Raw genomic sequence first — 13977 nt, 5'->3', positions numbered from 1 at the left:
CAGCATTGTCTGCAAGTGAGCGGTGAGGGAAAACTGCTCGTTAGCACCGCACCCCTGTTACCGCAAAACTCATAATCTAGGTGAAAGTAAGCAAAAGTTCTGAACTTTTTTACTGCTTAAAAGCCAGCACTACTCTACTGAAGAGATTAACGTGGACTACAGCTAAACCCTGAATCTTGCTGGAAGTGAAAAGAAATCCAATTTTTCTTCAGACACCAAAACTTCACCTCCTCCATTGACAGAGGCAAAGAGGATGACTAGGGATTATGGTTAGGAGAGTGACATTTAACAGCTTTCCTTTGGTGCTCTTTGCTTCCTCCTGCTGGCCAGGAGTGATATTCCCACTAGTAATTGAATGACGTTGTGGACTCTCTATATCTTAGGAAAGAAATACTGAAGATAGCACAGGCTGTGTATTTCTCTTGTCTAAAGATGCAAGGGCAGGATTAATGAGATACCAGTTATTGTTTTTGAAATGGCCTAGGATATTGATATTAAGCCATAGGGCTCTATTTATCATAGGTCTTGCGGATCTGATCCGACACTGTGGATCAGGTCTGCCAGACCTCGCTGAATACGGCGAGCAACGCCGCCCCCTGCAGACTCGCGGCCACCAGCAGGGGGTGTCAATCAACCCAATCATACTCGATCGGGTTGATTTCCGGCGATGTCTGTCCGCCTGCTCAGAGCAGGCAGACAGGTTATGGAGCAGTGTTCTTTGTGACCACTGCCTCATAACTGCTGTTTCTGGCCCTTCAAGTGACTAATTGTTACTGTCTGGGTAACTGGTGTTATATATATATATATATATTAGTAAATTAATTGCTCAGTGAGTCTTAATCGAAGCATCTGGTGTATATGTCTACCCCCTTCAATAGTTTCCGTAAATAAATATAGTTACCGTTATATAATATTAGTTCTCAGGGAATGCGTAACCAGTCTTGAGTAGATGTATATACATTAACTGCTCACACGAATACTGCTGTGAGTTCTAATTTAAATATCCGGTTTGCAAATACTCCCACTCCAGTACTTTCAAATAATTACAGTTTCAGTTGTGTATTAATACTTGGGAAATCAACTCTCTCCCATCACCCTGCTTTAGGCGAGTACAATGTAAACAGCTGCCTTTGTTCTAATTCAGTATACAAAATAGTTTGGAGGTTATATTTGTTCCTACATTGCAGCACTTGTATTCAAATGTTAATAATTTAAAAATAGCGATCCTATTTCTATATGCATAGAGTCACGTAGGAGATTACTGGATTCGCATATGAATTGGTGGCCTAAAGTTTTTTAAGGTGGTAGTTTTCCTTGCTACATTAAAAAAAGAAGAAGGCAAGAGCCCATTTGCTCCCAAACCTCCCCTGACATGTTTCGCCAACAAACAGCTTTCTCAAAGGATACGGCGGGTTATTACCCCATCAAAGCTGCGCCTTAATTGTGACGTCATAGACTATCGTCCAATCAGAAATTTTTTGGTATCCATCAATCTGATTTTGGTTTGTATGTTATAGTGGCAATATCGAATACATGTTTCCAGGGCCGCCACTAGAAATTTTGGGGCCCCTTACTTAACCAATGATCAGCCCCCACCCTTTGACATGTGCAATTTCGACCAAGTGACTAAAACGTATATGCACTTTATTCTTAAGTGTAGTCAAACTCGGAAATGTTGTGAAGGTAGTAACACACAAACACAGAACTCAGTAGTAAGGTCAAATTGTCCTAAAAAGGAACAGACAATGGACACACACACACACACACACACAAACTCAAACACAAACTTGCACATACACCCAAGGAAACACCCACAGAGACAGCCTCAGAAAACACACAAAGACACACACTCACAGCAACACACACAAAGACACACAAACACAGAGACACTCACAGAAAACACACAAAGACATACATACACACACATACCCTCACAGAGAGACCCACAGAATATAAATGCATACACACTCATAGAGACACTAACAAAAGCTCAAAGATATAAACACAGACACCCTCACAGAGACCATCACAGAAAATGCACAAAGACAGACACATAAACCCTCACACAGAGACCCACAGAAAAGATACACATGCACACTCAAAGAGCCACCAACAAAAGCACAAAGACATAAATACAGACACCCACAGAAACACTCACAGGAGATAAAATGTCTGCACATTGCTATCCCCTAAATCAACAGTGTGTGACCTGCATGATAAAAAAAATAGCAGAAATTAAGAGATCACTTTTTAAAGAATCATATTTGTAAATGAGCAAACAAAATGTGAATTCAAAATTGTACATTATTGATCTGTCAGAAGGGGGAGATGAAGAAAAGTACTTCTGAAAGGTTGACATATGTTTGGGGTCCCCCCCCCCATTTTCCCCAACCAAGAGCACCACTTCAAATCTGTCAGCTGTACTTATACTGCTGTACTCTATATGGTCTTGGTGGAACCATAAGCTGTGGTACTCAGTCTCATACCATTAGATCTGGTTAAATGCAGGATTTAGGCTTGTTTCTTTGGGGCCTCTCTATCAAGCTCCGAATGGAGCTTGATGCCCCGTGTTTCTGGCGAGCCTACAGGCTCGCCAGAAACAGCAGTTATGAAGCAGCAGTCACAAAGACCGCTGCTCCATAACCTGTCCGCCTGCTCTGAGCAGGCGGACAGACATCGCCGGAAATCAACCCAATCGAGTACGATCGGGTTGATTGACACCCCCTGCTGGCGGCCCATTGGCCACGAGTCTGCAGGGGGCGGTGTTGCACCAGCAGCTATTGTGAGCTGCTGGTGCAATGCTGAATATGGCGAGCGTATTGCTCGCCGTATTCAGTGAGGTCTGGCGGACCTGATCCGCACTGTCGGATCAGGTCCGCCAGACTTTCTTAAATAGGGGCCATAGTATTTCAAAATTAACTCAGCTGTAGTGTAAACTGAACAGTATTAAGTTAGTCTCATTTCAAACACTGAGCAATCAGGCCTCTATTTATCAAGCTGTCAACCGCAAATACGCTGGAATTCTGCAGTGTATTTGTGGCGAGCCTGATTCGCAGTAGTTATCAAGCCCTACAGACCGGCAAAAGTAGAATATAGTGACGTAACATACGATCCGGCGGACTCAGTCCGACACAGATCGATGCTTACGTCATTACAGATGTTCCGAGTGCAAGTTCGGCACAATCTGACTACTTTTGGTAGTTATCAAATACCTACCAGGTACGCTCGCCACTATTCAGGCCCAGCGTACCTGATTTTCAATCGGAATTAAGGTAGGAAAAATCCAATCAGCCAATAGGATTGAGCTCACATTCTATTGGCTGTTCCAATCAGCCAATAGAATGCGAGCTCAATCCTATTGGCTGAATGCAGAATTCTATCAGCCAATTGGAATTCAAGGGACGCCATCTTGGATGACGTCATTTAAAGGACTAGTCATCCGTCGGGTAGTCGTCAGTCTGGATGGATGCTCCGCGTCAGATGTCTTCAAGATGGAGCCGCTCCGCGACGGATGGATGAAGATAGAAGATGCCGCCTGGATGAAGACTTCTGCCCATCTAGAGGACCTCTTCTGCCCGGTTGGATGAAGACTTCGCCCGGCTTCGTTGAGGACTTAGGCCCGGCTGGGTGAAGACGTCTCAAGGTAGGGTGATCTTCAAGGGGTTAGTGTTAGGTTTTATTAAGGGGGGATTGGGTGGGTTTAGAGTAGGGTTGGGTGTGTGGGTGGTGGGTTGTAATGTTGGGGGGTTGTATTTTTTTTTTTACAGGTAAAAGAGCTGATTACTTTGGGGCAATGCCCCGCAAAAGGCCCCTTTAAGGGTTATTTGTAATTTAGTATAGGGTAGGGAATTATTTATTATTTTGGGGGGCTTTTTTTATTTATTAGGGGGATTAGAGTAGGTGTAATTAGTTTAAAAATCTTGTAATTATTTTTTATTTTCTGTAATTTAGTTTTTTTTTGTACTTTAGTTTATTTTATTTAATTGTAGTTAATTGTAGGTAATTTAGTAAATTAATTTAATTATAGTGTAGTGTTAGGTGTAATTGTAACTTAGGTTAGGATTTATTTTACAGGTATATTTGTATTTATTTTAACTAGGTAGCTATTAATTAGTTAATAACTATTTACTAACTATTCTACCTAGTTAAAATAAATACAAACTTGCCTGTAAAATAAAAATAAACCCTAAACTAGCTAAAATGTAACTATTAGTTATATTGTAGCTATCTTAGGGTTTATTTTATAGGTAAGTATTTAGTTTTAAATAGGAATAATTTATTTAGATTAATTTAAATTATATTTAAGTTAGTGGGTGTTAGGGTTAGACTTAGGTTTAGGGGTTAATAAATTTAAAATAGGTGGCGGAAGTGTAGGGGGGTTAGTTTAGGGGTTAATAAATTGAATGTAGGTGGCGGCGGGGTACGTGAGCAGCGGTTTAGGGGTTAAACATTTTATTTATTTGTGGCGGGGTCTGTGAGCGGCGGTTAGGGGTTAAACATTTTGTTAGAGTTGCGGTGGGCTCCGGGAGCGGCGGTTTAGGGGTTAAACACTTTATTAGAGTTGTAGTGGTCTCCGGGAGCGGCGGTTTAGGGGTTAATAACCTTATTTAGGTGCGGGGGGCTCTGGGAGCGGCGGTTTATGGCGTAAAACAGTATAGTATAGTGTGGGTGCTTAGTGACAGGGTAGCAAGAAAGCTGCGAATAAGCCGATGAGCAGCGAGATCGTTGACTGTTAGTTAACAACAGTCCGCTGCTCATCGTACTGTACTTGGTGCGCAGCTTTTTGACAGCTTTCTTGATAATTTTGGCGAACGTATTCAGGTCCGCGGCGGCGATGTTAGGTGATCTTAGGCAAGCGTATTGGTGGCGTTGAATGCTAGAAAGTCGACGGCTTGATAAATAGAGGCCTTAGCCTGAGAGTACAAAATTTTATGCAAATGTAAAAATCTGAGATAAAATCCCTCCTGACATCTGGAAAGTCCTCGCATAAAGGGGCAGTAAACTGGAATGTAATTAATATATACAGTATATATAAAAAAATCATATATATATATAAAAAAATCATATCTGCCAAAATGGCACCTACTATTTGTGTATTGAGGAGCAAACATTTCTGCATGGTTTTAAATATAGAATTTCAAGAGCATTGTCAAATAATCATAAATACATTGCAGCATATTGCTAAAAAATGAGTTTTTATGGACCCCTGGCCCCACCATACAGCTACCACACTACATTTACAATCTGAAATTGCACAAATAAATAAAAAACCATTTACTAAGTAAGTCCTACTTATCTGCAAATGAAAGTGATCTGCCGCCTGACTCTGGCACACACTGTACAAACTTAAGTGCCAAGTCTGTCTCACACTGTGCACAGTGGTTTAGTGCACACTCAGAAATCCTCTTAAATGCTAATGTTTTTCTCCTTGTAATGATAATTCCCCATGCTCAATAGCACTCTGCTGTAGCGCCCTCTGGTGGCTGCCAAAATGAAAAAAAATGTTTGTTTTTTTAAATAATAGTTGTGCTGGCCTCATGCCCCCCCCCCCTGGCCCACTGGGCCTCTGACAGGAGTCACCCTATTAACCCCTGATGAAGGCCCTGCACATTTCCCATTAAGATAGTGTGTATTCTTTAGTGTATAGATTGTTTCACTGCCATGCTCTGTGACTGTTCACCATCAGTATATTACTTTCATACACTGTACTTACTCACATCAGTGTGTTACTGTCAAGCACTGTACTTACTCACCATCAGTATTTTACTGGCCATCCTCTGTACTTACTCACATCAGTGTGTTACTGCCATAAATTGTACTTACTCACCATCAGTCTGTTACTGTCATACACTGTACTTACTCACCATCAGTATCTTTCTGCCATACACTCTACTTACTTACATCAGTGTGTTACTGCCAAGCTCTGTACTTACTCACATCAGTATGTTAATGGCTGTGCTCTGTACTTACATCAGTATGTTACTGCCATGCACTATACTTAATCACATCAGTGTGTTACTGCCATACATTGTACTTACTTACCATCAGTAGGTTACTGCTATGCACTCTATTTACTTACATCAGTGTGTTACTGGCCATGCTCTGTACTTACTCACATCAGTATGTTACTGCCATGCACTATACATACATCAGTGTTACTGCCATACATTTTACTTACTCACCATATGTCTGTTACTGCCATGCACTCTACTTACTTACATCAGTGTGTTACTGGCCATACTCTGTACTAACTCACATCAGTATGTTACTGCCATGCACTATACTTACTCATATCAGTATGTTACTGCCATGCACTATACATACTCAAATCAGTGTGTTACTGCCATACATTGTACTTACTCACCATCAGTATGTTACTTCCATAAATTGTACTCACTCACCATCAGTGTGTTACTGCCATGCACTGTACTTACCATCAGTCTGTTACTGTCATGTGCTGTATATTTTCAAATAAAACAGAGGATAAATGGAGAACATTCAAAACCTTGTTAAATAAATGTACTCATCAACACATACCATATGGTTCTAAAAGTAAAATAAATCAATCCTAGCCAAAGTGGCTAAATAATAATGTGCTAAGGGAAAAAGTAAGGCATTTTAATTATTCTAATAAAATAGTATAGACTCAGCATTCCAGATATATATGGAATGTAGCAAAGCATGTAACCAAGTGAAAATGACAAATCCTAAAAAAAAAAGATGTCCATAAACAGCAGAAAATATAAGGAGGACATTATGTGTGACACTGATGGTGAGGATGTACTGTGTATAACAGTGTCTGACGCTGATGGTGAGTATGTGCTGTGTATAACAGTGTCTGACGCTGATGGTGAGTATGTGCTGTGTATAACAGTGTCTGACGCTGATGGTGAGTATGTGCTGTGTATAACAGTGTCTGACGCTGATGGTGAGTATGTGCTGTGTATAACAGTGTCTGACGCTGATGGTGAGTATGTGCTGTGTATAACAGTGTCTGACGCTGATGGTGAGTATGTGCTGTGTATAACAGTGTCTGACACTGATGGTGAGTATGTGCTGTGTATAACAGTGTCTGACACTGATGGTGAGTATGTGCTGTGTATAACAGTGTCTGACACTGATGGTGAGTATGTGCTGTGTATAACAGTGTCTGGCACTGATGGTGAGTATGTGCTGTGTATAACAGTGTCTGACGCTGATGGTGAGTATGTGCTGTGTATAACAGTGTCTGGCACTGATGGTGAGTATGTGCTGTGTATAACAGTGTCTGACGCTGATGGTGAGTATGTGCTGTGTATAACAGTGTCTGACGCTGATGGTGAGTATGTGCTGTGTATAACAGTGTCTGACGCTGATGGTGAGTATGTGCTGTGTATAACAGTGTCTGATGCTGATGGTGAGTATGTGCTGTGTATAACAGTGTCTGGCACTGATGGTGAGTATGTGCTGTGTATAACAGTGTGTGACACTGATGGTGAGTATGTGCTGTGTATAACAGTGTGTGACACTGATGGTGAGTATGTGCTGTGTATAACAGTGTGTGACACTGATAGTGAGTATGTGCTGTGTATAACAGTGTGTGACACTGAGGGTGAGTATGTGCTGTATATAGCAGTGTGTAACACTGATGGTGAGTATGTGCTGTGTATAACAGTGTCTGACACTGAGGGTGAGTATGTGCTGTGTATAACAGTGTGTGACACTGATGGTGAGTATGTACTGTGTATAACAGTGTGTGACACTGAATGTGAGTATGTGCTGTGTGTAACAGTGCCTGACACTGATGGTGAGTATGTGCTGTGTATAACAGTGTCAGACACTGATGGTGAGTATGTGCTGTGTATAACAGTGTCTGACACTAATGGTGAGTATGTGCTGTGTATAACAGTGTGTGACACTAATGGTGAGTATGTGCTGTGTATAACAGTTTCTGGCACTGATGGTGAGTATGTGCTGTGTATAACAGTGTGTGACACTGATGGTGAGTATGTGCTGTGTATAACAGTGTCTGACATTGATAGTGAGTATGTGCTGTGTATAACAGTGTGTGACACTGATGGTGAGTATGTGCTTTGTATAACAGTGTGTGACACTGATAGTGAGTATGTGCTGTGTATAACAGTGTCTGACACTGAGGGTGAGTATGTGCTGTATATAGCAGTGTGTGACACTGATGGTGAGTATGTGCTGTGTATAACAGTGTGTGACACTGATAGTGAGTATGTGCTGTGTATAACAGTGTCTGACACTGAGGGTGAGTATGTTCTGTATATAGCAGTGTGTAACACTGATGGTGAGTATGTGATGTGTATAACAGTGTCTGACACTGAGGGTGAGTATGTGCTGTATATAACAGTGTCTGACACTGAGGGTGAGTATGTGCTGTGTATAACAGTGTGTGACACTGATGGTGAGTATGTGCTGTGTATAACAGTGTCTGACACTGAGGGTGAGTATGTGCTGTGTATAACAGTGTCTGACACTAATGGTGAGTATGTGCTGTGTATAACAGTGTCTGACACTGATGGTGAGGATGTATTGTGTATAACAGTGTCTGACACTAATGGTGAGTATGTGCTGTGTATAACAGTGTGTAACACTGATGGTGAGTATGTGCTGTGTATAACAGTGTCTGACACTGAGGGTGAGTATGTGCTGTGTATAACAGTGTGTGACACTGATGGTGAGTATGTGCTGTGTATAACAGTGTCTGACACTGAGGGTGAGTATGTGCTGTGTATAACAGTGTCTGACACTAAAGGTGAGTATGTGCTGTGTATAACAGTGTCTGATACTAATGGTGAGTATGTGCTGTGTATAACAGTGTCTGACACTAATGGTGAGTATGTGCTGTGTATAAGAGTGTCTGACACTGATGGTGAGTATGTGCTGTGTATAACAGTGTCTGACACTGAGGGTGAGTATGTGCTGTATATAGCAGTGTGTAACACTGATGGTGAGTATGTGCTGTGTATAACAGTGTCTGACACTGAGGGTGAGTATGTGCTGTGTATAACAGTGTGTGACACTGATGGTGAGTATGTGCTGTGTATAACAGTGTGTGACACTAATGGTGAGTATGTGCTGTGTATAACAGTGTCTGACACTAATGGTGAGTATGTACAGTGTATAACAGTGCCTGACACTGATGGTGAGTATGTGCCGTGTGTAACAGTATCTGACACTGATGGAGAGTATGTGCTGTGTATAAGAGTGTGTGACACTAATGGTGAGTATGTGCTGTGTATAAGAGTGTGTGACACTGAATGTGAGTATTTGCTGTGTATAACAGTGTGTGACACTGATGGTGAGTATGTGCCGTGTGTAACAGTATCTGACACTGATGGAGAGTATGTGCTGTGTATAACAGTGTCTGGCACTAATGGTGAGTATGTGCTGTGTATAACAGTGTGTGGCACTAATGGTGAGTATGTGCTGTGTATAACAGTGTCTGACACTGATGGTGAGTATGTGCTGTGTATAACAGTGTGTGACACTAATAGTGAGTATGTGCTGTGTATAACAGTGTGTGACACTAATGGTGAGTATGTGCTGTGTATAACAGTGTCTGACACTAATGGTGAGTATGTGCTGTGTATAACAGTGTGTGACACTAATAGTGAGTATGTGTTGTGTATAAGAGTGTCTGACACTAATGGTGAGTATGTGCTGTGTATAACAGTGTCTGACACTAATGGTGAGTATGTGCTGTGTATAACAGTTTCTGGCACTAATGGTGAGTATGTGCTGTGTATAACAGTTTCTGGCACTAATGGTGAGTATGTGCTGTGTATAACAGTGTCTGACACTAATAGTGAGTATGTGTTGTGTATAAGAGTGTCTGACACTAATGGTGAGTATGTGCTGTGTATAACAGTGTGTGACACTGATGGTGAGTATGTGCTGTGTATAACAGTGTCTGACACTAATGGTGAGTATGTGTTGTGTATAAGAGTGTGTGACACTAATGGTGAGTATGTGCTGTGTATAACAGTGTGTGACACTAATGGTGAGTATGTGCTATGTATAACATTGTGTGACACTAATGGTGAGTATGTGCTGTGTATAACAGTGTGTGACACTAATGGTGAGTATGTGCTGTGTATAACAGTGTGTGGCACTAATGGTGAGTATTTGCTGTGTATAACAGTGTCTGGTAGTGATAGTGAGTATGTGCTGTGTATAACAGTGTCTGGTACTGATAGTGAGTATGTGCTGTGTATAACAGTGTGTGACACTAATGGTGAGTATGTGCTGTGTATAAGAGTGTCTGACACTGATGGTGAGTATGTGCTGTGTATAACAGTGTGTGACACTGATGGAGAGTATGTGCTGTGTATAACAGTGTCTAACACTAATAGTGAGTATGTGCTGTGTATAACAGTGTGTGACACTAATGGTGAGTATGTGCTGTGTATTTAGAGTGTCTGACACTGATGGTGAGTATGTGCTGTGTATAAGAGTGTCTGGCACTAATGGTGAGTATGTGCTGTGTATAACAGTGTCTGACACTAATGGTGAGTATGTGCTGTGTATAACAATGTGTGACACTGATGGAGAGTATGTGCTGTGTATAACAGTGTCTAACACTAATAGTGAGTATGTGCTGTGTATAACAGTGTGTGACACTAATGGTGAGTATGTGCTGTGTATTTAGAGTGTCTGACACTGATGGTGAGTATGTGCTGTGTATAAGAGTGTCTGGCACTAATGGTGAGTATGTGCTGTGTATAACAGTGTCTGACACTGATGGAGAGTATGTGCTGTGTATAACAGTGTCTAACACTAATAGTGAGTATGTGCTGTGTATAACAGTGTGTGACACTAATGGTGAGTATGTGCTGTGTATAAGAGTGTCTGACACTGATGGTGAGTATGTGCTGTGTATAAGAGTGTCTGGCACTAATGGTGAGTATGTGCTGTGTATAAGAGTGTCTGACACTGATGGTGAGTATATGCTGTGTATAACAGTGTCTGACACAGATGGTGAGTATGTGCTGTGTATAAGAGTGTCTGATACTGATGGTGAGTATGTGCTATGTATAACAGTGTGTGACACTAATGGTGAGTATATGCTGTGTATAACAGTGTCTGACACTGATGGTGAGTATGTGCTGTGTATAAGAGTGTCTGACACTAAAGGTGAGTATGTGCTGTGTATAAGAGTGTCTGACACTAAAGGTGAGTATGTGCTGTGTATAACAGTGCCTGACACTAAAGGTGAGTATGTGCTGTGTATAACAGTGCCTGACACTAAAGGTGAGTATGTGCTGTGTATAACAGTGTCTGACACTAATGGTGAGTATGTGCTGTGTATAACAGTGTCTGACGCTAATGGTGAGTATGTGCTGTGTATAACAGTGTCTGACACTAATGGTGAGTATGTGCTGTGTATAACAGTGTCTGACACTAATGGTGAGTATGTGCTGTGTATAACAGTGTCTGACACTAAAGGTGAGTATGTGCTGTGTATAAGAGTGTCTGACACTGATGGTGAGTATGTGCTGTGTATAACAGTGTCTGACACTAATGGTGAGTATGTGCTGTGTATAACAGTGTCTGACACTAATGGTGAGTATGTGCTGTGTATAACAGTGTCTGACACTAATGGTGAGTATGTGCTGTGTATAAGAGGGTCTGGTACTGATAGTGAGTATGTGCTGTGTATAACAGTGTCTGGTACTGATAGTAAGTATGTGCTGTGTATAACAGTGTCTGACACTAATGGTGAGTATGTGCTGTGTATAAGAGTATGTGACACTAATGGTGAGTATGTGCTGTGTATAACAGTGCCTGACACTAAAGGTGAGTATGTGCTGTGTATAACAGTGTGTGACACTAATGGTGAGTATGTGCTGTGTATAACAGTGTCTGACACTGAAGGTGAGTATGTGCTGTGTATAACAGTGTCTGACACTAATGGTGAGTATGTGCTGTGTATAACAGTGTCTGACACTAATGGTGAGTATGTGCTGTGTATAACAGTGTCTGACACTAATGGTGAGTATGTGCTGTGTATAACAGTGTCTGACACTAATGGTGAGTATGTGCTGTGTATAACAGTGTGTGACACTAATGGTGAGTATGTGCTGTGTATAACAGTGTCTGACACTAATGGTGAGTATGTGCTGTGTATAACAGTGTCTGGCACTAATGGTGAGTATGTGCTGTGTATAACAGTGTCTGGTACTGATAGTGAGTATGTGCTGTGTATAACAGTGTCTGACACTAATGGTGAGTATGTGCTGTGTATAAGAGTGTGTGACACTAATGGTGAGTATGTGCTGTGTATAACAGTGTGTGGCACTAATGGTGAGTATGTGCTGTGTATAACAGTGTCTGGTACTGATAGTGAGTATGTGCTGTGTATAACAGTGTCTGGTACTGATAGTGAGTATGTGCTGTGTATAACAGTGTCTGGTACTGATAGGGAGTATGTGCTGTGTATAACAGTGTCTGACACTAATGGTGAGTATGTGCTGTGTATAAGAGTGTGTGACACTAATGGTGAGTATGTGCTGTGTATAACAGTGTCTGACACTAAAGGTGAGTATGTGCTGTGTATAACAGTGTGTGACACTAACAGTGAGTATGTGCTGTGTATAACAGTGTGTGACACTAATAGTGAGTATGTGCTGTGTATAACAGTGTGTGACACTAATGGTGAGTATGTGCTGTGTATAACAGTGTGTGACACTAATGGTGAGTATGTGCTGTGTATAACAGTATCTGGCGCTTATTGTTGTGATTGTACTTTAGATTAACCTTTTAATGCCACTATGCCATTCTATTCCGTCATAATTACACTGGGCTTTAAAGAAATAGAACGTCATAGCTAACGGCTGTCCTGAAGCCTTCTGTGCTTCTCGGACTTGATCGCGGTCTGGAGGGCGTTCCTAGGGTTGTAGGGATGCCCCTAAGATGCGATCCAATAATTGAAATCTCGCGATTGTGCATAGTTTCAATTTGTCTACATCGGAACAGGTGTTCCGATGTAGGCACTTTAACCCTGTCACAAAAGGGTTAAAGAAAGAGCAGAGAAACTTTCATTTACAAATCCTTTTGAAACACCTGGGACAGGAGCGCATGACAAACGCCTGAATACCACTCCCACAAGCAGAACATCTTGTATCTGTGTCACACAACAGCGCTTGATAGATTCTTGTTTTTGCACAGACACCATTAACGTTAATGTCCTACTAATGCAAAGAAAACATGGTTAATGTCCTTTTCATTTCATAACGTTCCTGTGTGGGATCCTGTCCGGCATCAGCTAACGAGCCTTGTCGCTCAGTGTAAAGATGCTGATTACAAGGAAATTCTGCTCAGCTCTTAATATGTGGATTATAAGACGGAACTAGAGTTTGTTCAACCCAGCTGATTTGTAGGCACTTTATGAGTTTAGAAAAGCTTTTAATAGAAATAATAAAAAATAACAGAAGGGTTTATAGCAAGATGAGAGACAGAGGCACCATTGTCATATACAGTGCACCCTGTAGCCATTGAAAAGCCCTCTGTAGACAAGTAAATTAGGAGGCAGACCATAGAATATATTGCTATTGGATGATTGATTTATTTAAGAAATAATTCCGGACTGGTTGAGGTAAACACTATACTACTGTACATCATTATTGGATGATCCCTTGCAGTAAAATATGAATTAAAATTGGGGCCCAAAATTTGAAACGTTGACAAAAAAAAATGGGCATGGCCGAATAGAGCTTGCAAGTGGCGATGTCTCTCCCATAGAAGTCAAAGGGTGTGTGAAATCACCAACTGCATCGCCGACATCGCCGCTCGTCTCCATTTTGTTGTGGCCAGGAAGGGGCCCTATTTGAAATGGGCCTACACGACGTTGACAGTGCGCTCTATGAAACTAAAAATAGTTTCTGTATACGCACACTCCAAATATTGCTGGCGAGACCTAAGTTGCACAACACCTACACTAACTACCTCAGACAAACGTGGCCGCTACCC

Source organism: Bombina bombina, chromosome 6 (assembly GCF_027579735.1).
Source record: "Bombina bombina isolate aBomBom1 chromosome 6, aBomBom1.pri, whole genome shotgun sequence".
Taxonomy (NCBI): domain Eukaryota; kingdom Metazoa; phylum Chordata; class Amphibia; order Anura; family Bombinatoridae; genus Bombina; species Bombina bombina.
The sequence above is the reverse complement of the archived record's forward strand: the minus strand, read 5'-3'. Positions refer to the sequence as shown.